Source organism: Tenrec ecaudatus, unplaced genomic scaffold (assembly GCF_050624435.1).
Source record: "Tenrec ecaudatus isolate mTenEca1 unplaced genomic scaffold, mTenEca1.hap1 Scaffold_297, whole genome shotgun sequence".
In the NCBI taxonomy this organism is placed as follows: Eukaryota; Metazoa; Chordata; class Mammalia; order Afrosoricida; family Tenrecidae; genus Tenrec; species Tenrec ecaudatus.
In genome coordinates, this window is record NW_027459021.1 from 270869 (window position 1) to 293607 (window position 22739).

A 22739-nucleotide genomic window follows, 5' to 3' on the forward strand; every position below is an offset into this window, starting at 1 on the left:
TAATCACATTCATTTTTACCAGTTAGTACAGGAATCACCAAAGACAGCAATCAAAGGAAATCATAAAAAGTTTAACTTCCTGTATTTTTTCCATAAAACAACCCAGCAAACTGAATGGCCAGATCTAACCTCTGGCTAGCCAAAAAAGTACTACCATGAGCAGACGTCAAACAAGCATCCACTCTCCATCTTTGTGATTTGTTTCTCTAGTACACCACTCCAGGTAGCATAATGTGTTAGTCCAGGTAGACCAGAGAAACAAATTCACAGACACTCATGTGTATAAGAAAGAGCTTTGTATAAAAGAGCAATTGTATATTGAGAAACATCCCACCCAGCCCAGATCAAGTCCCTAAGTCCAATATTATCCCCTATGTCCAATACTGGTCAATAAATTCCTCTTTAGACTCATGTAGCCATGCAATAATGCCAAATGCAAGAATATCACAGACCAGTGGGTGGAAAGTCATGTAGATCCAGTAGCGGTGAAGGATCTTGGTGCTGGCAGGGGTCACTATGTGGCTCCTCCAGCTCCAGGGCTCTGGCTCTCTCAGTGTGTCTCCATGTGGTTTGTCAACAGGATTGTGTAGAAAAGAGACAGTGTGTTCCACCACAAGATAGCAATACAGGAATACCCAAAATCCTCTGGAGAAAGCCAGGCCCCACAGAGGCCTCATTTGCTGTGACCCTATTGACAGGCTAGACTTTACCCTTTCTCAAGTTATTAGATTATGTAACTGCCTACAGTGGGTTTTCCAACAATTCCTGGAGCCTTGTTTTTGACTAATGCTTTCAGTGCAACTTGGACTTCTTCTTTCAGTACCTTTGGTTCTTATATGATACCTCTTAACATGATGCAATATTGACTAGTTCTTTTTAGTATAGCGACTCCATATATTCCTTTAATCTTTAAAATTTTTTCAGTTTTATTGACATATAATTCAGATGTCATATAATACAATAGTTTAAACTTGTTAAAAAGAGCTGTGTAATGATCTGATCACTGAAGACAAATGGCTATCAAAAGATATAGGGTCTTAGAGACTTCAAAGTAAATAAGCAGCTGTCTAGCTCAGAAACAAGAAAACCCACATGGAAGAAGCACACCAGCCTGTGTGATCATGAGGTGCCAAAGGGATCAGTTATCAGGCATCAAAGAACAAAAAAAGTCATATAATTGTGTGCTCACCTTCCCGATATGATTGCTGAAGACAAATGGGCGCATAAACAAATGTGGTGAAACAAATCCTGGCTGTCAAAAGAGATAGCGTCTGGGCTCTTAAAGACTTGAAGGTAAACAAGCAGCCATCTAGCTCAGAAGCAACAAAGGCAACATGGAAGAAGCACACCAGCCTGTGTGATCATGATGTTTCAAAGGGATCAGGTATCAGGCATCAAAGAACAAATAATTTATATCATTGTGAATGAGGGCAGTGAAGATTGGGAACCCAAGAACCATGTGTAGGCAAGTGGTCATCCCCTTTCAGAAGGGTTGTCGGGAGATGATCCAGTCGGTGCAGTGTAGCAATGATGAAACATACAACTTTCCTCTAATTCCTAAATGCTTCCTCTCCCAACCCCCTCCTGTATCATGATCCCAATTCTGCCGCACAAATCTGGCTAGACCAGAGGATGTACACTGGTACAGACAGGAACTTGAAACACAGGGAATCCAGGTCAGACGCTCTCTTTAGGACCAGTGCTAAGAATGGCTATACCGTGAGGGTGGAGGGAAAGTGGGGTATTAAGGGGGAACCGATTACAAGGACCTACATAACCTCCACCCTGGGGGAAGGACAACAGAAAAGTGGGTGAAGGGAGATGTCGGACAGTGTAAGATATGACAAAATAATAATTTATAAATTATCAAGGGTTCATGAGGGAGGGGGTAGCGGGGAGGGTTGGAGAAAATGAGGAGTTGATACCAAGGGCTCAAGTAGAAAGCAAAGGTTTTGAGAATAATGATGGCAACAAATGTAGAAATGTGCTCGACACAATGTATGTATGGGTTGTGATAAGAGATGTGCAAGCTCCTGATAAAATGATACAAACAAATACATAAACAAATAGAAAATAACTAGAGCAAAGCTGTATGTTTCATTGTTGCTCCACTGCACCCTGAACACCTCTTCTCTTCCCACAACCGTTCTGTAAGGGGATGTCCACTTTCCTTCAGATGGGTTTTGGCCTCGTCCCTACTCCATACCCTTCCTCATTCACAATGATGTGATTTTTTTTGTTCTTTAATGCCTGATCCCTTCAACACCTCGTGATCACACATGCTGGTGTGCTTCTCCCACGTGGGCTTTGCTGTTTCTGAGCTAGATCGCGGATTGTTTATTTTCAAGCTTTTAAGGTGAGCATCACGGCATGCCAGTTCAATAGAACAAAGTGTTCTTGCAATTGAGGGAGAAAAGAAGTGGAGGTCCAATGTCCATCTGCTACCTTAATTCTAAACCTATCAATATTAACAAGGGTTTAGGAGGGAGGTGGTAGGGAGGGAGATAGAAAAACGAGGAGCTGATACCAAGGGCTCAATTAGAAAGGAAATGTGTTGAGAATGATGAGGTCAACAAATGCACAAATGTCCTAAACCCAATGGAATGATGTATTGATTGTGATAAGGGTTGTACAAGCCCCCAATAAAATGATTTAAAAAAAAAGGGGGGCGACTGATTACAAGGATTTACATATAACCCCCTCCATGGAGTTGCACAACAGAAAAGTGGATGAAGGGAGATGTGGGCACTGTAAGACATGACAAAATAATTGATAAATGATCAAGGTTCCATGAAGCAGGGGAAAAAGTGAGGAGCTGATATAAAGGGAGTAAGGAGAAAGCAAATGTTTTGAGAATGATATCAAAAATGTACAAATGAGCGTGACACAATGTATGTACATATGGATAGTTATATGAGCCCTCAATAGAATGATTTTTATTTTTAAAAAAGGGAAAAGAGGAAGTTTCGGGGGGTGTGGGTGGTACATCTATTCCAAGCTATGCTGCTCCCTAAACTATGTGCTCAGATTAGTATTGAAAATTCGTCTCACCTCATGGATAAAGTCAAATGGAACCCCAAGGACTCTTTCCGGAGGGCTGCGTTCCACCGGAAGAAGGCACCGGTCACCGCCTCCCCACTTCCGGTCATATTTCTCTACCGCGTATGGAATTGTCCCTTTGCAACCACCGTAGCCACGCAACCTGCGTCCTTGCCTTCCCATTGGTTGGGGATTTTTACCGCCAAAGCGCAGGCGATTTCCTAGACCTGCGCTAATAAGCGCGGCGCGAACTAGGCTGCAGGGAGCCCGCAGACTCTTCGGTCAAGTGGGCGGCCGACAAGGAGGTCCCGGTACCAGGTCTACCCGCCATGTTCTGTGAAAAGGCGACGGAGGTGGTCCGCGAACTGCACCACACGCCAGAAGGGCAGCTGCCCGCCTTTAATATGACGGGCTGGACGGCAGAGGGCGGGATGGAGGTCCGGGGAGCTTGGCTGAAAGGGGCTGGAGGGTGAGCGGGATCTCCCCTGGGCTGCTCTTTTCGCGGTTTGCTTCAGATTCCCCTGAGGGTGTGAGCCAAGTTCCGGAAGGGAAAGTAACAGCATAACAAAAGGTTACTGTGGGAGAAAGAAGGAAGTTACTGTACAACTCAGCAATTGCGCTTCCTCAAAGTCTACTTCCTTCCGTTTTGCTTCATTTTTAGCTTTGTTGCTTTTCCTTTGCTTAGCCAAGTAAAAGGTTGCCTAATACGAACTAAAGTAAATTCGAATCCACCTCCATTCTGCCGAAGAAAGCTGGAAGCTTTCTGTTCTTTTAAAGATTGACAGCCTCAGAAACCCACAGAACCAGTCTTTTTTATTGGATCTAGCGTTTTATGCGCGTTAGTGTGCGCGCACGCACTCAGTGAGCAAAATGTGATGATGAAGTAGGCCTCTGGTGCCAGACTGAGATTCATACTCTGTTCGATCACTGTGGACTCAGGCTTTCTGTGCGTCCAGTGTTCTCACCAACAAAAATGGGCATGATGATGGTACAGAGCTCTTGGTGTAGTGAGGAACTGTACCTGACACACCCAGGGCTGAGTCCCTGTATGCTGTTTCTACAAGAAATAATAATAGTGCTAACAGTCGTATTGTTACTATTATGATTATTTGTCCACTACAATAACATGGAAGTAGGAATGATGTTCAGCACTTAGCTTGCAATTGTCTCTCCTCATAATTGTGTGAGATCTGAGCTGTCTCCCCCCACCTCAAACATGTGAGTGGAGAATTGAAGTTAGGAGATTTGTCAGTGGTGATATAGCCAGTAAAGAGCAGAGCTAGAGCTTGAACCCTGGAAGTCTGGCTCAAGAGCCTGTACGTTTAAGCATCGTAGTAAACAATCATAGGGCAGCAACTAGATAGATGTCAGTGAGAGGACCAAGAAACACAAGTGAATAGAATGCAATGTGGTAAGTGAAACTGGTGTTGCGTAGATGGGAGCATAAAGAGAAATGCTACTAGGGGGTTGGGAGTGGGTGTTCGAGCCTTGTATGAAGTATTAGCCCTCACACAGGCAGGTGATAAACAATGGCTTAAGACTCATGATCACAACTGGAAAGGTTATGTATGGAGATGTCAATGGTGGGTTCTAGGATTAGAAAAACTTCGGCATTATTCCACAGGCATTTGGAATCAGGTAGAGGTTTTCAGGTAGGGGTGTGGCGGGATGTTTTTATATTTTGGAGTACTTATTGGCAGTAAAATGAGGCCTGGAGTTATGCATTGGGCTGCTAGCCTAATGGTCAGCAATTCAAACACACCAGCCATTCTAAGGGAGAAAGATAGCCGCTTCTGTAAGGATTTACAGCTGTGTAAACCATAGGGAGCAATTTTCTCCGTCCTATAGGGTCATTTAATCAAAATGTACTTAATGGAAGTGGTTTTGGTTATTGGCAATATGGAAAATGCATCAGAAGAGAAGAACTAATGGAGGCAGAGAGATGAGCTAGTGGTGAGAAATGTGGATGATTGAAACTCAATTCTACAGATATTGATAAATGAGTTTTTTAAGTGATTGAAGACTAGCAGGACTTGTAACTTTTAGAATTGTGGAGATGAAATGGGTAATAAATGACATCAAGAGTAAACAAGGCTATTCATCATCATCAGATATTTTCAACATATAATTGGCTACAGGGTTGGTTGAACCCAAGACTGTATTTTGGCTGAAAGAATATGTGATGTCACTTCTTTTCAAATGGTCAACTATCTTATTAACATTTATGAATTTTAGAATTAAAACATTTTATTTGTCTAAGTGAAAAATTTCTATCTTAAGGTAGATGGTAGGAAAAATTCCTTTGGCTTTTCTTTTCTTGCAATACAAACCAAAACTGTGTCTTTGGGGGAAAAAATTGGGAGAAATATTTTAAAACTTGTATTTGTTGTTTTTGCAGTGAAAATGTGTACTTTCATGCTCGATTAAGCCTTTATTTTTGATATAGGTACATAAATAGCCAGAATTTATGCAATGGCTATGGATTTTAAATAAATTATATATATAAATTGAGGATAAATGTAGTACAGATAGATTTAGGGGATTAATTGAATGCATTGGGGAATCCATGGATATATATCAAAAGCAGTTTATATATTCCAGGAGGATGGACTCAGACAAATTCTGGAGGAGATGAAGGCTTTATATGAACAAAACCAATCCGATGTGTAAGTTTTCATAAGATTTTTTTTAAGTTATCAGAGTTAAGAATTAATTAGAAATAATATTAGCTAGTTGATTTTGCATCATATTTGGGTTTTTTTTAATCTCTGTGCACCTGATTATATTCTAACTATATAATTTAGCCCAGCTCTAAAGGACTTAATATTGCTTATTGTTATATCTGCATTTTGGGTGCTTTAATGCATATTTGTTGGTTGATTGATATGACGGAATTAGGATAGACCCAAATTGAGATACAAGTGAATAAAAGCACTAACAAAGTGGAATACATACATTTTACTTTTTAAAAAAATTAATAGATGTTTTAATGCATTGAGTAAAGAGAATAGACAATATATAGTAGGCAGTATAGACAATAGACAACATGATAGCTACATGTTGGGCTGCTGACTGCAAGATCAGCTGTTTGGAACCATCAGCTACTCTGAGGAGGAAAGATGAAGCTTTCTACTCCTATAAAGTGACAGTCTTAAAAATCCAGAGGGGCAGTTCTACCCTGTCCTATGGGCAGAACTGCTTTGGGTGGAAATCAACTCACTGGCAGAGTTTGGTTTGAGTATCGGCGCAGTAGAGATTATTCATAGTTGGAGTGGAGTTTATACAGAACTAGTGCTGCAGAAAGCTCAAAAGGTTTCTAGATTTACAGATAGTAAAAGTTCAGCCTGGGATTTGGCACAGTGAAGAATTTGAGCTGTAAGACAAAGTAATAGTGCCCTGTGATTTGGTCAAAAAACAAACCAAGCTCACTGCCATTGAGTCAATGCCGACTCATAGTGACTCTATGGGACAGGATAGACTGCCTGTGTGGGTTTCTGAGCCTTTTTTAAAACAGTTTTATTGGTACTTAATCCACATATATCACACAATTCAATAGTTCAGTCATATCAAGAAGACTTACATAATCATTAACACAATCAATTCTTTAGAGATAAAATTACAAATAATGAGTAAGAAAGAAAAGACCACCTTGTCTTAGAACAAGCAAGAAATGCTCTCACCTAAACAGCAGTTGTCAACCTGTTGGTTACGACCCGTTGGCGGTCAAACAACCCTTTCACAGGAGTCACCTAAGACCTGAAAACACATTTCCAATGGTCTTAGGAACCAAGACACTGTTCCTCTAGCTGTCTCTAGGCAGGGCTGCCCATATGCAGATATGCCCACATACGAGTAACTGGCGTGAAAACTGTTACCCATGCTACACTATGCTTTACAACAAAATTAATTTCATTTGTAGTTAGAAATTAGTCTTTCACAATAGAAAATGTTTTTGTGATTAATCACTCTGCTTTAATTGTGTTCAAATTGTAACAATGAAAATACTTCCTGCTTATCAGGTTTTACATGACGATTCATAACAGTAGCAAAATTACAGTTATGAAGTAGCAACAAAAATAATTTTATGGTTGGGGGGGTCACCACAATATGAGGGACTGTAGTAAATGTATATTAGGAAGGTTGAAAACCACTGACCAAGAACAAGTTCAGGTTAGAAGGGAGGTCATCTGACCATGTATCCAGTTCATTCCAGCATAATCACACTTACAATGATCTCTATCTGATAGAAAAGCTGTTCGAGACACTTTCCTGTGACTAGAGGGGATCTGCTGGTGGCTTAATCTGACTAGATACTCTGCAGATGGGTTTGGGGCCCCCCTATCTTCTATAGCATTCTATAAATTGGGTCTTCGAAATTTGGGCTCTGATACTTTTCCCTTTGTCATTTTTGAATTTTGTTTTGCGTGCCTTTGGGTCACGCAAGCTGGTGTGCTTCTTCTTTGTGGACATAGTTCACTCCTCGTTTAGATGACTACTTGTTTGAATTTAAGACTCCACACACTATTCCGATTGATAGTGAGCACCATTTGTTTTCTTCACCACACTTAGCTATAGCACCCTTATCTTCAGTGATCATTACATGAGGTGGGCAAGGCCATGTTATCCAAACTAACTGTCTTTGGATTGGGACTAAAGTTAAATTGGGGCCAGAATCCATCTGCTTGTCCCTGGGATATGCATAGCTCGGGTTTACTTTGACAGCCATACTATGACAAATTAATACCCTGTAAGACCAACTACCCCACCAACAGCAGCAAAACAACTAGCAGACAACTAAAGAGAAACACAAACAAAACAAGCAAATGAAAGGCTGGGAAAAAACCCATAGAAACAGAAAAGTAACACATTGTCAATCATTCCCCCTGGAGTATAAGATGATTGCACTGGCAACACCATCAAGTTTTCCGATGACACATCATTCTGCTGTAGGTTTGAGGAGTCTGCAAGTACAGTTCTAACTTGAGCCGAAACCCATGAGTTGTTGCTCCACACAGTTAGATCTCATATTCAGTTGAATTCTGTTTACCCTAAGCAGGGGGGATCGATGCCAGGGGAAACATCCTGGATCAATTCTTCCAAGTTTAAATCCCTGCCCAACAGATCAAAGCCAGTCATATCACTGAGAGGGGAGCATCAAGGTACTAAATATATGGTGATTCTGAGTCCCTTTTGATGGACTCCAACCAAATGGGGTTCCCCCCAAGGTCCAATGACCATCACTTCCACAGGTCCAGGGCAGCCACTCTGCTTCCTCTTCTATCTAAGCACCCCAGTCCTCAGTCCAAGGGTACAGGCACCTTTGAGGCCAGGCTCAGTTCATTCTGCTGGGCCTCTGTGTTAAGCGCTTGTGTAGCCCGAGTGATGCCATGCTGACCACAAGGTTTACCGTACCACAAGGTCAGCATCCAGTGACATCTTGGTGTTTAGTCCATGGCATGTTTTATTGAGCTTTGGCTAGAGACATATTTGTAGTGTTTACCCAGGAACATAAAATCTGTCCCTATAGGTTCCCTACAATCATTGTTTAGCACACCTTCCCAATGTGAGGATATTTCTCCCCATTCACCAACCATGCTCGCCAACAGAACTATCAGTGATGTTCCTCTCCCCTGGCCTAAACTTGATTTCCTGGCAAGGTTCTTTCATTTCTGTGGGGATTTGCCCCAGCCTTGTCTTGGTGTAGACCCTCAGGTGGATGGTCTTATCCCATATCCCACCTCTTTGTGGAGTGACCCACTTTGGAGGATATTTTTGGTTTAAGGATTATTTTAGGACTTGGGTTTTTCCAGTTTACGTGGCTCTAGAAAGTCTAGAGTTCTTGGTAATTTGAAATTCAATTTTGAATTTTTCCCTTTTGATCAGCATTCGTTTATAGATTCTTTAATCAAAAAGTTCACACTATCAATAGAATTGCCATGTGCCCCTGGGGGTGATTGATAATGTTCTCTAATATAAAATTACAATGATGTCTCTTAAGATTAACCAGAGATGTACGTAAACCATAGATAACATGAATGGGATTTAGACTTGCATTTAATTCTAGCCCAATATGAGAATTAGTTCTTGTGACTTGGCCCTTTTTGATGCTCACTGAAGATATGGATGCTATAGCAAAGTGTAGTAAAGAAATTTAGATGGTATGATTTTTAGAAAGAATGGCGCATGGGGGTCTTATTTTTCAACAAGCAGCCTTCTGAGTGAAATGTCACCTAAGTCCACATGGAAGAAGCACATCAGCCTTTGTGACCAGAGGAGTGTGAATAATTAAAACTCAAATATGAAGGAGGGAATAGTATTAGAGCTTAAATTGTGAACACCTGATTTGCAGAAGGATATGGATGACAGTGGAAATCCAAAATCATTTGCAAGTTCCACACAAGTGGTTTAAGATTCCGGTGAATCCTCTCTGACTCAGTTGAAGGATGTCAGTAGTCTTGCTATCAGACAGAGAGTGTTATAGAGATGATTACAATAAAGCATGATATCATTTGACCTCTGTTTTGACCCATTTTACTTCAGTAAAAACAAAGTGCAGGGGAAATATGTATGGATAAAGCTCTGTGAGTCCTCTCTGAGCATAGACAAGTGTTGTGGTTAGCCTTGCTGTTATGCAGAGTGCATTGGAAAGTGGATTATTGCAGATGCAATTCCTTTAAAATTTAGCACCATAGCCATTGATCTCCTTTTTGACCCATTTTAAATTGATTTTAGTTTTTTATATTTTCTATCTTTTCAGTTGGGATACTTTTGTTTTACTTTGTTATTTTTAGTAGGTTTTTTGCTGTTTTTAAATGTTTTAGTGTATATGAAATCTAGGGTAGGTATATCTATTGAGACAATATCTTGATTAATGGTTCCTGAGTTGTGGCCGGGGCGGTTTGAAGGAAGTGAGTACAATAATAACAGTGAGTACAAGAAGGAAGAAAATGTTCTAAATTTGATTGTGGTAATGATTGTACAACTCTTCTTAATATGATTGAACCATTTAATTATATAATTTGCGATGGACTTTTTAACAGTTTATTGGTATATAATTCACATATCGTTGTAGAATCATCACCATAATCAGGTTTAGATATTTTCTTCATTCTTGGACTCATTGTTATTAGCTCCCCATTTCCTCCCCACCTCCCCTGCCCTGCCCCAAGGAACCATGAATCCAGTTACTGCCTCTGTATCTTGGATTTTATATACAGAAAAACAGTGAAAACAATAAAAACAACACTAACAAGACTATGAAAATAAAACAAAAACCTCAGTCAAAAGAAAGCTACAAGTATCTTAAGAACTAGAACACATTTAGATGGCTCATAAGGGAGAGCAAATGGTGGGGTGCTGAGTTTGAACCTAACCGCATCCGCAGGAATCCACTGTGCTCTGCATGCTAGCGAGGCCCTCCACCCCTCGTCCATGGTCACAGTGAGGCTCCAAGGGTTTGCTTCATGAGTGTTTTCCCTTCACTTTTTTTTAAAATTGAAACAGCTTTAAAATGGGTCCAAAGGAAAATCAAATAAGATATACTGCATTTTGATCTATGTCTGACATATTGATTTACAGTGTCTGATAATAGAGCTCTTCACATCCCTCAGCTATAACGAGAGGGAATTCACAAGAGGCTTGATCTCTTTGTGGACCCTCTAAATGGATTTTGGGCTTCCACTGACAACCATAGCCTTCTACAAACCAATTGTTCACAATTTAAGCTTTGATATCATTCCAGCCTTTAGATTTGGATTATGTTCACACAGGCTGATGGGCTCCTTCCATGTGACACCCCACTTAGATGGCTGCTTGTTTGAAAACAAACCTTTAAAATCCCCAATACTATTTTTTCTAATAGCTGGGCACCATCTAGGTTCTTCACCACATTTTGCTGTAGACTCATATCTTCAGTGATTTCTTCATGAGGGCAACCACCAAGCAGGACCATGTCATAAGAACTAGCTGTTCTTAGATTGGGACTAGAATTAAGTACAAGCCTAAAATCCACTCATGGTTTATAAATGACTCTGGTTCACCTAAGAGACATCATTGTCATTTTATGTTACAGAACATTATCAATTATCATCCCCTTGCTGACTCATGACAACTTTATAGGGCAGGGTAGAACTGTCCTGTGAGTCTCCCAGCCTGCACATCATCACAGGAGTAAAAAGCCTCATCCTTCCCCCACAGACTTGGCTGGTGACTTTAAACTGCTGATGTTTCACTTAGGAGTCTAATGTGTAGCCGGTACACTTTGATGGTGTCATTAGTTTAGCCAATGTTACAGAATTTAGAACATTGTCGAGAAAGGGAAATTATACAAGTATGGGCCAGCTGTGAACTGCAATACATGAATTGTTGACTTGTGTAAATTAAACCTTTAAGTGACTGAGCACTATTTACAGAAACAACAGGAGTTGGTGATAGGGCAAACGTTCCAATAATATTTACAACAGCAGAGCCACACCTGCCATAAAAAGCAAAGAAGCATTAAAACAGACTGGTAGTTCTGGGCCACTGTTCTTGGTGGCAAGAGATTGAAACCAAGTCCCGTGCTGTGGTTGACTTCTTTCACTAGTTTAATGACATCGAGTCCCATCCATATTGTAGATTGTGCCAATTCTTCATTTCTCCGATTGGCTGAGTAACATCAGCAGCAGCAGTAGTGTGTACACATATATATCACATTTTCCTATTCATGGGCATTAGGTGGTTCTTATCTTCACCCATTGCAAATAGTATAGCAAGGAATGTTGGTGTACAAGTCTGTTTGCATGTCTTTTCAAATCTGGGTGTAGTAGATCAGATTTTTGTTGAGCTGCGACACTACTACCTACATTAGCGATACCATTTTACATTCCTACCAGCAATGGATACAGGAATTTTTTTTTTTTTGGTAGTGAGTTTGGTTAGGTTTATTTATTTTATTAAATCATTTTATTGGGGGCTTGTATAACTAACTCTTTGCACAATCCATAAATCCATCTATTATGTCAAGCACATTTGTTGCCATCATCATTCTCAAAACATTTTCTTTCTTCTTGAGTCTTTGGTATCCGCTCATTTTTTACCCTTCTTCTCCCTCCCTCCCTACCTCACAAAACTTTGATAATTTATAAAATTTTTTTCATGTCTTACACTGTCCAATATCTCCCTTCACCCACTTTTCTGTTTTCCACCCCCAGGGAGGGGGTTATATGTGGATCATTGGTTCCTCTTTTCTCCCCCACCTTCCCCTTACCCTCCTGGTATTGCTGCACTCATTGATCCTGAAGGGTTTATCTGCCCTGGATTCCCTGTGTTTCCGGCTCTTATCTGTATCAGTGTACAGCCTCTGGTCTACCCGGATTTGTAAGGTAGAATTGAGATCATGATAATTGGGGCAGGAAGCATTAAAGAACTAGAGGAAAGTTGCGTGTTTCATCAGTGTTATACTGCACACTGACTGGCTCGTCTCCTCCCTGTGACCCTGCTGTAAAGGGATGTCTACTTGCCTACAGATGGACTTTGAGTCTCCACTCCGCACTCCCCCTCATTCACAATGATGATTTTTTTTGTTCTTTGATGACTGGTACCTGTTCCTATAGATACCTCGTGATCACACAGGTTAGTGTGCTTCATCCATGTGGGTCTCTATCTTCAAGCCTTTAAGATCCCAGAGGCCATATCTTTTGATAGCTGGTACCATCAGCTTTCTTTTTCACATTTGCTTATGCACCTGTTTTGTCTTCAGCAATCATGTAGGGAAGGTGAGCATCATGGAATGCCAATTTAATAGAACAAAGTGTTCTTGCATTGAGGGAGTATTTGAGTAGAGTCCCAATGTCCTTTAATACTAAACCTATAAATACATGCACATTAGATCTACTTCTCCATCATCATATATAAATATTGGCATGTACACACCTGTATTTAGACCTTTAAATACTCTTTGACTCCTAATTCTTTCCTCTATTTCCTTTTGCTTTCTTCTTGTCCCACTATCATGCTCAGTCTTCATTTGGATTTCAGTAATTCCTCTAGGTTATACTGCTCTTGATCAAGCCCTACCAGGCCTCCTGCACCCTCCTGGCCATTGATTTTGAATCACTTATTGTTCCCTTGTCCCTAGGTTTGTTAACACCCATTCCTTTCCCCCCACCCCCGCCTCCCCTGCTCCCATATCTCCCCAGAACCAGCAGTCCGTTGTTTTCTCCTTCAGATTGTTTATCCCGCCTATTTTTTCTAGATAGAATTGCAGAGATAATAATATGCACAAAAAACAAGACAGAGCAAAACGAAGCAACAAAAGAAAACCAAAAAAAGACAAAAAAAAAAGAAAAGCCTGTAAATAGTTCAAGGTCTGTTTGTTGACCTTTAGGAGTGTTTTCCAGTTGAGTCTGATGGGGTGGCACACTCTGGCCCCAAAGTCTATTTTTTGTACTCCCTCAAGACTTCTTTGCTCTGCTTCCTTTGCTGTTCTGTTGCATGGCTCTTAGTGTTTTGCCTCAGTGTGATGGGGTCAGATTGGGCACAGTTCCCACACTGTGTTTCCAGTGTTGTCCCCTGGTAGCACTATGGGTCAGTGAGGTACATCGTGTCTCATAGTGGACTGGCCATATGGTCCTCTCTGTGCTTTGACTTCTCTGAGTGGAAATATCGTCCTCAGGGCTTGGTGGGCCAGGATGTGTTCCACTTTGAACTACTTTCTTGTATTCATAACACTTGTAAATTCTTGTTTTAAAAATTTGTCCCCCATCTTCCTGATGTCCTTCTGAGAAAACAATCACTGTAAGCAATGTCTGGTTAAATTATATATCAAAAGAAATCTTTTTATTTTCCCACCTATAAATGTGATTTTTTTTAGGACATTTGATGTATGTTTTTAAGTACTTGGTATTAGGTGTATTTGTGCTTAGTTTGTACAATGTAGACCATAATCTGGTACCCATAGAGTGACAGCAGATAGAAAAACCTAACAGCACAGGGTGTGCATTTTTCCTGTTTTCAGGGCCTAGTGCATTATGTGGAACAAAGCATGGTGGACCCTTTTTATATTCATCTAATTGCTTTAAAATGCTAAAGTAGATACTTACTCCTTTTGTTCTTCTGGTTTTAAAATGTGATCCATATAAAGTGTCTAAGAAGATGTGCATTTTATAGGGTGAAACTACTTCCTCTGTATATGAAAAAACCCTAAAGTATAGTAAAAAATATAGATGGGGAAATAGCAAATATTTGTTGAATGAATAAACTGCTGACTCCATGTCCAGCTACAGTAGTGTGGTGAGGATTCGGAAGTGCTCCTAGAAGCGGAGTGCTCATACAATAGAAACATCATGTAAGACCACCTTCTTCGGGCCATGATGTCAGGTTTTCTCTTACCTCAGTGAACAAATAGGACACTTGTCTTTTGAAATAATAGAAAGCAATCAGTGTGCAAAACTGTACAATACCAAATGGTTAAAGGAGATTAAATTATTATAGTATCATTGCATTGACAAGTTAGTTAACTTGGCTTTTTCTTAATTTAATCTTGTAATGTGTAAATAAAAGTTCTGAAGTAGAAGCAGCACAATTTGCTTAGGTAAACTGTTACGTACAAATAGGTAAAAATGTGTACGTGTATCAGTCCTTTGAAAAATATCATGGAAAAGTTAATTTTTTGGTTCTGTAGTGCCAGGAACTGCATTTAATGGTTTCTTGTGGGGATTGTAGGGGTGGTTGGTGGGAAAGAGGAAGCTAATAACAATGAGTACAAGAAATAAGAAAATGTTCTAAAATTGATTGTAGTGGTAATTGTACAGTTTTTTGTACAATTCTTAATAACTATTGAATTGTTTGATGTGAATTGTTACATGTCAATAAAACTTAAAAATTTTTGTTGTTCTGCAGTGTATTTATCCATTTTCTCTTTAATTCTCTTCCTAGTAATGAAGCAAAATCAGACGGAAGAAGCAATTTGATACCAACCATCAAATTTCGGCACTGTTCTTTGTTAAGAAATCGACGCTGCACTATTGCGTACTTGTAAGCTGCTGTGATTTTACTTGTAGTAGCAGGAAACAAAGAAGAGTTTTCCATGGGGTTTCTCAATTAAGTTTCTGGTTGATAGCAACAGATCTCAGATTTATTTATCTCTGTGGTTATGCATGGAGCCCTGGTAGCATGGTTACTTGTTGGGCTGTGATCTACCTGGTCCACAGTTCAAAACCACTAGTAGTTCCGAGGGGAAAAGGCCGTGTTTCTATTCCTGTAAATAATTACAATCTCGGAAACCCACAGGGGTTTGCTATGAGTCAGCATTGGCTTGATGGAAGTGAGAGTGTTTTCAGTGTTTATGCGCTGGACTGTTAACCAGAAACAGCATTTCAAAACCACCAGCTGTTCTGCGGGGAAAAGATGAGGCTTTCTACTCTTAAAAAAGAGTTACAATCTCGGAAACTCACTGGTGCGCTTCTATCCTGTCCTTACAGTGTCAGTATGAGTCAAACAACTCCATGTGGCAGTGAGTTATTTCTTTTAAGTTTGATTTAATGTAAGCATTTTAATTTCGTTTTTCCAGTTTAAAATTTGTATTGTAAAAGATTGCACTATTCTTGAAAGCAGAGAGAATAATATAGTGAAGCTCCTGGAGTTGTCTTATAAATTTAACAATACATTTTCCATAATTTATGACATATGTATGTTAGGCTACTTAAAACTAAGTACTAAACATCAGATAACATTTTACCACTATATACTTTAGGATACATCTCTAAGAAATAAGGGCCTTTCTGATCTTTTTCCACATTACTGCTGTGTCACCATCACAGTTACGACAATGAACAGTGCTAGGGGCATCAGCCCAGTTCCTATTCCCGATTTCTGGTAGTCCCAAAGATGTCTTCTTAGAGTAGATCTATTTGCATCAGAATCTTAAAAAAAAAATCCACAAATGACAGTTTAGTTGATAAGATCCTTGAGTCCTTACTGATAGAACAGTGTCTGATTTCCTGCTTGTTTGTATGCTAATACTCTCTCAATGTCCTAGGTATGACCAGTTACTGCGGATTCGTGCACTTAGGTGGGAATATGGCAGTGTGTTGCCTAATGCTTTACGATTTCACATGTCTGCTGAAGAAGTAAGTTAGCACTTTTTCAAGTTAATGATTTTGGGAAAATACTGAGATCCTGGCTTTTTTTTTCTACAATGATGTTTACTAGTATTTCTCTGTTTTATGTAAATTTTGTTTGTGAGAATGTGTAGAGGTAAATATAAACTACTAACTCAGCAGTTTGTATATATAATTTATTGACACATACTTTTTGAATTAAGCAACCATTCTTACCATACTTTTCTGAGTTATTCCTCACTAGCATAAGCTTACTACTCCAAGATTCCTAGCTAATCTTTTGAGTTGCTATCATTTGATCCATGATTTGATCACCTTTTCAGCAATAAGTTTTCAGCGTTTTTTAAGCAGTTAGTACTTACTGCGATAGGCATGGGAAGTATAAAACCAAACTCATTACTCTCAAGTCGATTGTGACTAAAACTGCCTCAGAGGTTTATAAGGCTATACATTATTTTTGTTTTGAACTGTCTTATTTGGCACATAATCCATATACACTATCAATCTTTATGGAAACCAACTGCCATATTTTTCTCTTACAGAGTAGCTAAGTGGATTCAAATTGCCAACCTTTCCATTAATAGTGACAAATGTAGCAACTGCCACTGGGGTACCCTCCTGGAAGGGAGTAGTAGTAAGTAATTCTAGTGCTACAGGGAAAACTGACAAACAATAAAAAAAGGAGTTTCTTTTATTTATTAGTGATTCATCAGTGGAGTTGAAAAGCCGACATTATTCTTAGGAGATATGTAGTTTTCTAGTCAGCATGAATAAATATTCAGAATAAGATGAGTATTTGTCACTGAAGGTAGGGTGCTAGACCAGTATTTCAAGATAGAACATTAGAGTCAGAACACTTGGTTTCAACTCCTGACACTGCTTTCTAATCTTGGGCAAGTAACCTCATTGCTCTGTGTTCACTCCTTTATTTACAAAATGGGGTCATAGTGTGTCCTACTACAGCCTTGGTTCTCAACCTTCCTAATGCCACGACCCTTGAATAGAGTTCCTCATGTTGTGGTGATCCCCAATCTTAAAATCATTTTTGTTGCTACTTCATAACTGTAATTTTGCTACTGTTGTGAATTTATAATGTAAACATCTGATATGTAGGATATATTTTTAGTTTACAAATTGAACATATTTAAAGCATAGTGATTAATCACAAAAATAGGTAATTATATCTTGTGAAATACTGATTTCTAATTATAAATAAATGAAATTTTGTCTTGAAGCATGGTGTAGCATGAGTAACAGTCTTAATATAACAATAGTGAACTACATTGCTACATTTTGCGACAGTGTGCGTAAAAAGCCAGAAGGTTGAGATAGTTTCTTTCTCACTAGATCAGAAATTCTCCAGACAGTCTTTGCAAGAGCACAAGATCATCTTCCACAACAAATCTACTTCTTTATTTAGACTTGATAACAAACAAGCTGGAAAACCCTGTTTCACAAAGATAAGTTGTTGGAAATGGAAGAAAAAGGTGCAACACAGTCTCCGACAGAACAGGACCTGACTGCAAACACTTGATCCAGAATTTTGTAACTGGCATTGTAGAGAAATCAGTTCTCGCTGCATCGCTGTTAGTTCAATAAACGTCTCTTGTGCTATCTCAGGAACATCTTCAACTTTGACTGCAAATGGGCTTCTGGCAAGTGCAAATGAGGTGTCGGGTAGATTTGGAAAGTACGATGAAATTTCATCTGCAAGCATATGCAAGTGTTCTTTCACAGAAATTGTAATCCTTTTGTCTGGTTCAGTGTCATGTTCTTCAAAGAAAACAGATAGGGTAGGCATGTAAATTTTATTTTCTTTTTATTATTTTTTTGGTAAATTTTATTTTCATCCAATTTTTTCCCCCAAAGCTGATGTTTCCTTTGGAATGATCAGATATTTTCAGATAAATCAAGGCATGTTGCATTTTGTCCTTGCAGTAATAAATTGTAACTCATTCAAGATGGCAAAGATGGCAATCAAACTATTTTCTGTATCTCACTTTTATCGCTGCAAAATGCTTTGAACTGCGGTCATGTTTTCTGATAAAAAACGTTTTGAGTTCATCACCATGCTCAAAAACACCTTTTAAAACTTTTCCTCTGGACAACCGTCTCACTTCAGTTGCGAAAGCAGTAGACTGTTTAAAGTGCTCGCCTTTACAAAATTGACAGAATTTATGATGCTTCTCATTACTTCTTGTAACTCTTTTGGCCGTGTATTTGTTGCTAATATTTTCTGATGAGTTATACAGTGAGTTCCGGTGACTTTCGGTGACTCAGTACCAAACGTTGAAATTCAGATTGACATCCTAGCATAGTGGAGCATCATCTGCAAACACCACAAACCTTTTCCCAAGAGATCTTATGCTCTTTCAGAATGAACCAACTATCAAATACATCACGTGTAGTAGTTGCCATTTTAAGAGGTTTGCAAAAAAAGAAACTCATATTTAAAGTCGCCATCATTAATATGCCTCAGGTAAACAGTAACTGTGAACAGTTTGCAACGTCTGTAGATTCATCACGCTGGATGCTAAATATTGGAAGTGGAGCAGATTTACTTTCCTGGATTATCTGATCAAGAATATCAGCAGCCTTGTCTGCTATTCTTCTGCAGGCAGTGTCATTTGATAAGAAAATTGCGCTCAATTTTGTAACAAATTCATCTCTGATCATAACTCGAACAATTTACTGGCCCCTGGCAACAGTGAATCCTCAGCAATGGTGTAGGGTTTCATAGCGCTGGTGATTCTGAGTGCCACCAAATATGAAACTTCAATGACTGCTACGTTTTGTTTGTGGTACTTGCCACCAGTGTCAAGTCTGGCTTTCTTGAGTTTATCATCAGCTTTGCTTTTAAAATAGTTGGTATCCTTGCCAGCAAAGCTCGGATATTTGCTATCAAAATGGCATATTAGTTTGTTCAGCTTCATAGATTCAACTAATAGAACTTCACAACAAGTAAGACATTGTAGTTTCTCAGTTCCTGCTGTCATTGAAGTAAAACCATACCATAAAAAATCCTCACTATCTTTTCTTAACGTTCTTCTACATGATCCATTGTCATGGGATGGTTGGCTAATGAAAATAATATATAACCATAGCTTTAATAATACAAAAGATGGCTCTCCCTCCTCCACCACTGCCACCTCCTCCTGCTGTTCCTGCAGCTGCCTGTGTGCTCGTTTGGTGCGGACCTGGTACCTCTTTTGAGAAGACTTCAGCATTCACCCTGGCCAACAAAAAACTCAAGGGAGGAGTCAAGACTGAGAACAATGATCAGATTAACTTGAAGGTGGTAGGGCAGGATGGTTCTGTGGTGCAGTTTAAGATTCAGAGGCACACCCACTTAGTAAGCTAATGGAAGCCTATTGTGAACAGGGTTTGTCAATGAGTCAGATCTGATTTGATTCGACAGACAGCCAATCAATGAAACAGACACACCTGCACAGTTGGAAATGGAGGATGAAGATACAATTGATGTGTTCCAGCAGCAGACAGGAGGCATCTTCTAAGGGAGCCTGCTCCTTTCCTCCAGAACTCTCTTCCAGCCGACCAAGAATCCATTCTCGATTAGAAAACCACAGTTTGATTCCACCACCTCCTGACAACTACAGTATAGTTTTCTCTTTATTTCATTTCCCCTTCCTCATTCCTTTATTGTACACAAAGTAACTGGTGCATGTACACAAGCATATTAAATTTTTCCCTTTGTTTATTTATTCGTTTACTAAATCACCAATGGTATGTTTTGATCAACATCAGGTGGAGATGGGATGGGGAAAACACTGGTTCTGTGAAAGCTCCCCTTCTCCATCAGTGGCTTGCTCATTCAGCTTCTCTCTTTGTATTTCAGTAGGTTATTTTGCTCTCACTGTTTAACAAAAACAAAAAAAATGACATGAAAAAAATCCTTGCATGCCTTGTTCGATTGAAGAATTTTTATGTTTTTCATTTATCATTGTAAAACCAAGGACAGTTTTATAACATTTTTGTATGTAGCTATTACATGTAGGGCAATCTGTCTTTAAGTAGGCATAAATTACTCTCAATGAAGCCTAGATAGTTTTCCCTTCAAGTCAAGCGTCTTGTTTAAATTTCTTATTTAAAAAAAAAATAGTACTAAAGATGATACATGGCACAATTTAGTCAATACAGTTTATTAAAATTTCCTATGATTTAACATTCTCTATGTTGTGTTTTTACATACCTGTTACTATCACAAGGAGCAGTATTCACATCAACCACAGCTGAATATAAAAAGACCAATCAGCATCCAGATAAAGTTCCCATGGTACAGATATCGATTTTTTTGCAGTAGTTTATGATTTTACCCAGAAATAATAATTCATGAAGTGTCATTTACCACCAATACTGCTGCTTTTAACACTGTCGCTGCTTTTAACACAGTAGCTGCTTTTAACACAGCAGCTGCTCTCTACGCATGTGTGACTTGTCCACATAAACACATTGTGGTGCCAACCCTGTCACATCCACCTTTATTTGTACAAGTTGAATGTGATGGGGTTGTCTGATTATGTCATTACGCTGCGTACTCGTATGTGGGCAGACCCTCCTGGAGATGGATAGAGGAGCAGTGACTTGGTTCCTAAGACCATTGGAAATACATGTTTTCCAATGGTCTTAAGTGACTCCTGTGAAAGGGTCCTTTGACCCCAAAAGAGGTCGTAACCCACAGGTTGAGAACTGCTGTATTAACAGGGTTGTTACAGGATGATTAAGGCTGCCCATTTGGAACATAGCATAGAACGGAATGTGATCAATGCTGTTATTGTGTGAGTTTGGTATAGTATATCACTTATGAAAGAAAGTGTTAGTCTGGGTTGACTAGAGGAACAGTCATACACTCATGTGTATAAGAACTTTATATAAAAGAGCAATTATATATTGAGAAAACATCTCAGCCTAGTTCAGATCAAGTTCCTAAGTCCGATATTAGCCTATATGTTCGGTACTAGTCGATAAATTCCTCTTTAGATTCACAGTATATGTAATGGTGCCAAATGCAGGAATATCGCAGGCCTGTGGGTAGAAGGTCTTGTGGATCCAGTGGCAGTGTATGCATTTCAGTGTTGGCACGGGTCTCCTCCAGCTCTCTGACTGTCTCAGCGCAGAAAAGGAAGGCAGAGAGACTGGGTTTGATCTCCATTGAGCTACTTATTTCTGTCATGCCTCAAAATGAGGTCATCAAGCTGCAATTTTATTGACAGGCTGACAGGATATAATGTAATTGCCACGGCATGTATTCAGTAAATTTGCCATGAGTTTTATAAACAATTTACTTGCTAACTGCATTTCAAAAATTTAACTTGAGTTTAATTGACATAATTCATATACCACACAACCCAGTGGTTTAAATATATTAAAAAGAGCTGTGCAGTTATGATCTCCATCAATTTTAGAACATTTTCTTCAGTCTTAAACTCACCATTTGCCCCAGCCTGCCCTGTCCTAACCCAAAGAAACTTAATCCATTTATAGTCTTCACAGTAACTAAGTCCTATCCTAGATTTTATTTAAAGAAAATCATATGCGTATGGATTGTGATAAGAGTTGTATGAGCCCCTAATAAAATGTAAAACACAAAATAAAAAAAAACACCTAACTATCCTAAGTCATCATGGCAAAATATTGAATGCTCAATAAACCACTGAAAACTCCAAAAAAAAGAAAGAAAATCATATGCAAAAAAAACAGCCCTCAATCCAAAAGAAAATATAAAAACTAGAACAAATTTAAAAGGGACCAAAAGAGAGAAAAACAATAACGTTAAAAATTATCTGTGTTAATCTACTTTCCAATGCACTCAGTGTATAACAAGACTATTTCCATTCTTTGTTCATGGTCTAAGGAGATTCACTGGAGGCTTAATCTGTGTGGGAACTGTGCAAATGGAGTTTGGGCTTCCACTGTCATCCGCAGTCTGCTCAAGTTTTAATCTCTAATACCATTGCCTCCTCTGATCTTGGATTGCTAAGTACATTTCCATGCTTTATTTTTATTCTGTTCATGTTCTGGAGAAAGAAACAAAGTACCTCAGCTTCTTGAGGGAACTACTAAATAATTACGTTACCAGTTAATTTTTCAGGTTCTTTTTCCATGGTCTTTGTGCCGGAATCTTACATTAAGTGGACTTGAGGGGTGCCTCTTTATTATGGTGAAATGAACAGAACATGTTCTTTCTCTAATAACAATAGCTATAGTATTTTTTTAAAAACATAGAGTGTTTAAGAGTAATAGTTCTTGTAGGATTTTATCTTAAAATTTAAGTAACCAATAGATGAGGATTTTATTTTAAACATAAATACATGAACTTGTCGTGCATAAACTTTTTTAGTTTAGTACAAGGTAGTCATGACAAGGCACACAAGTAAGACTTCAAGATGCTGATTTTCGAACCAGAAAATTATAATTAAGAATTATAATGTTAGTCTTGAGATTAGATTTCCATACTTTAGACTTCATTTTGACCTTGAGTTCAATGGAAATCCCTTATAGCTGGGGTCCAAATTCGGTGTTAATAGAGTCTCTACAAGGTCTAGTCTATGGAGAGAATCACTGCCTCTGCCTTTTCCTTCT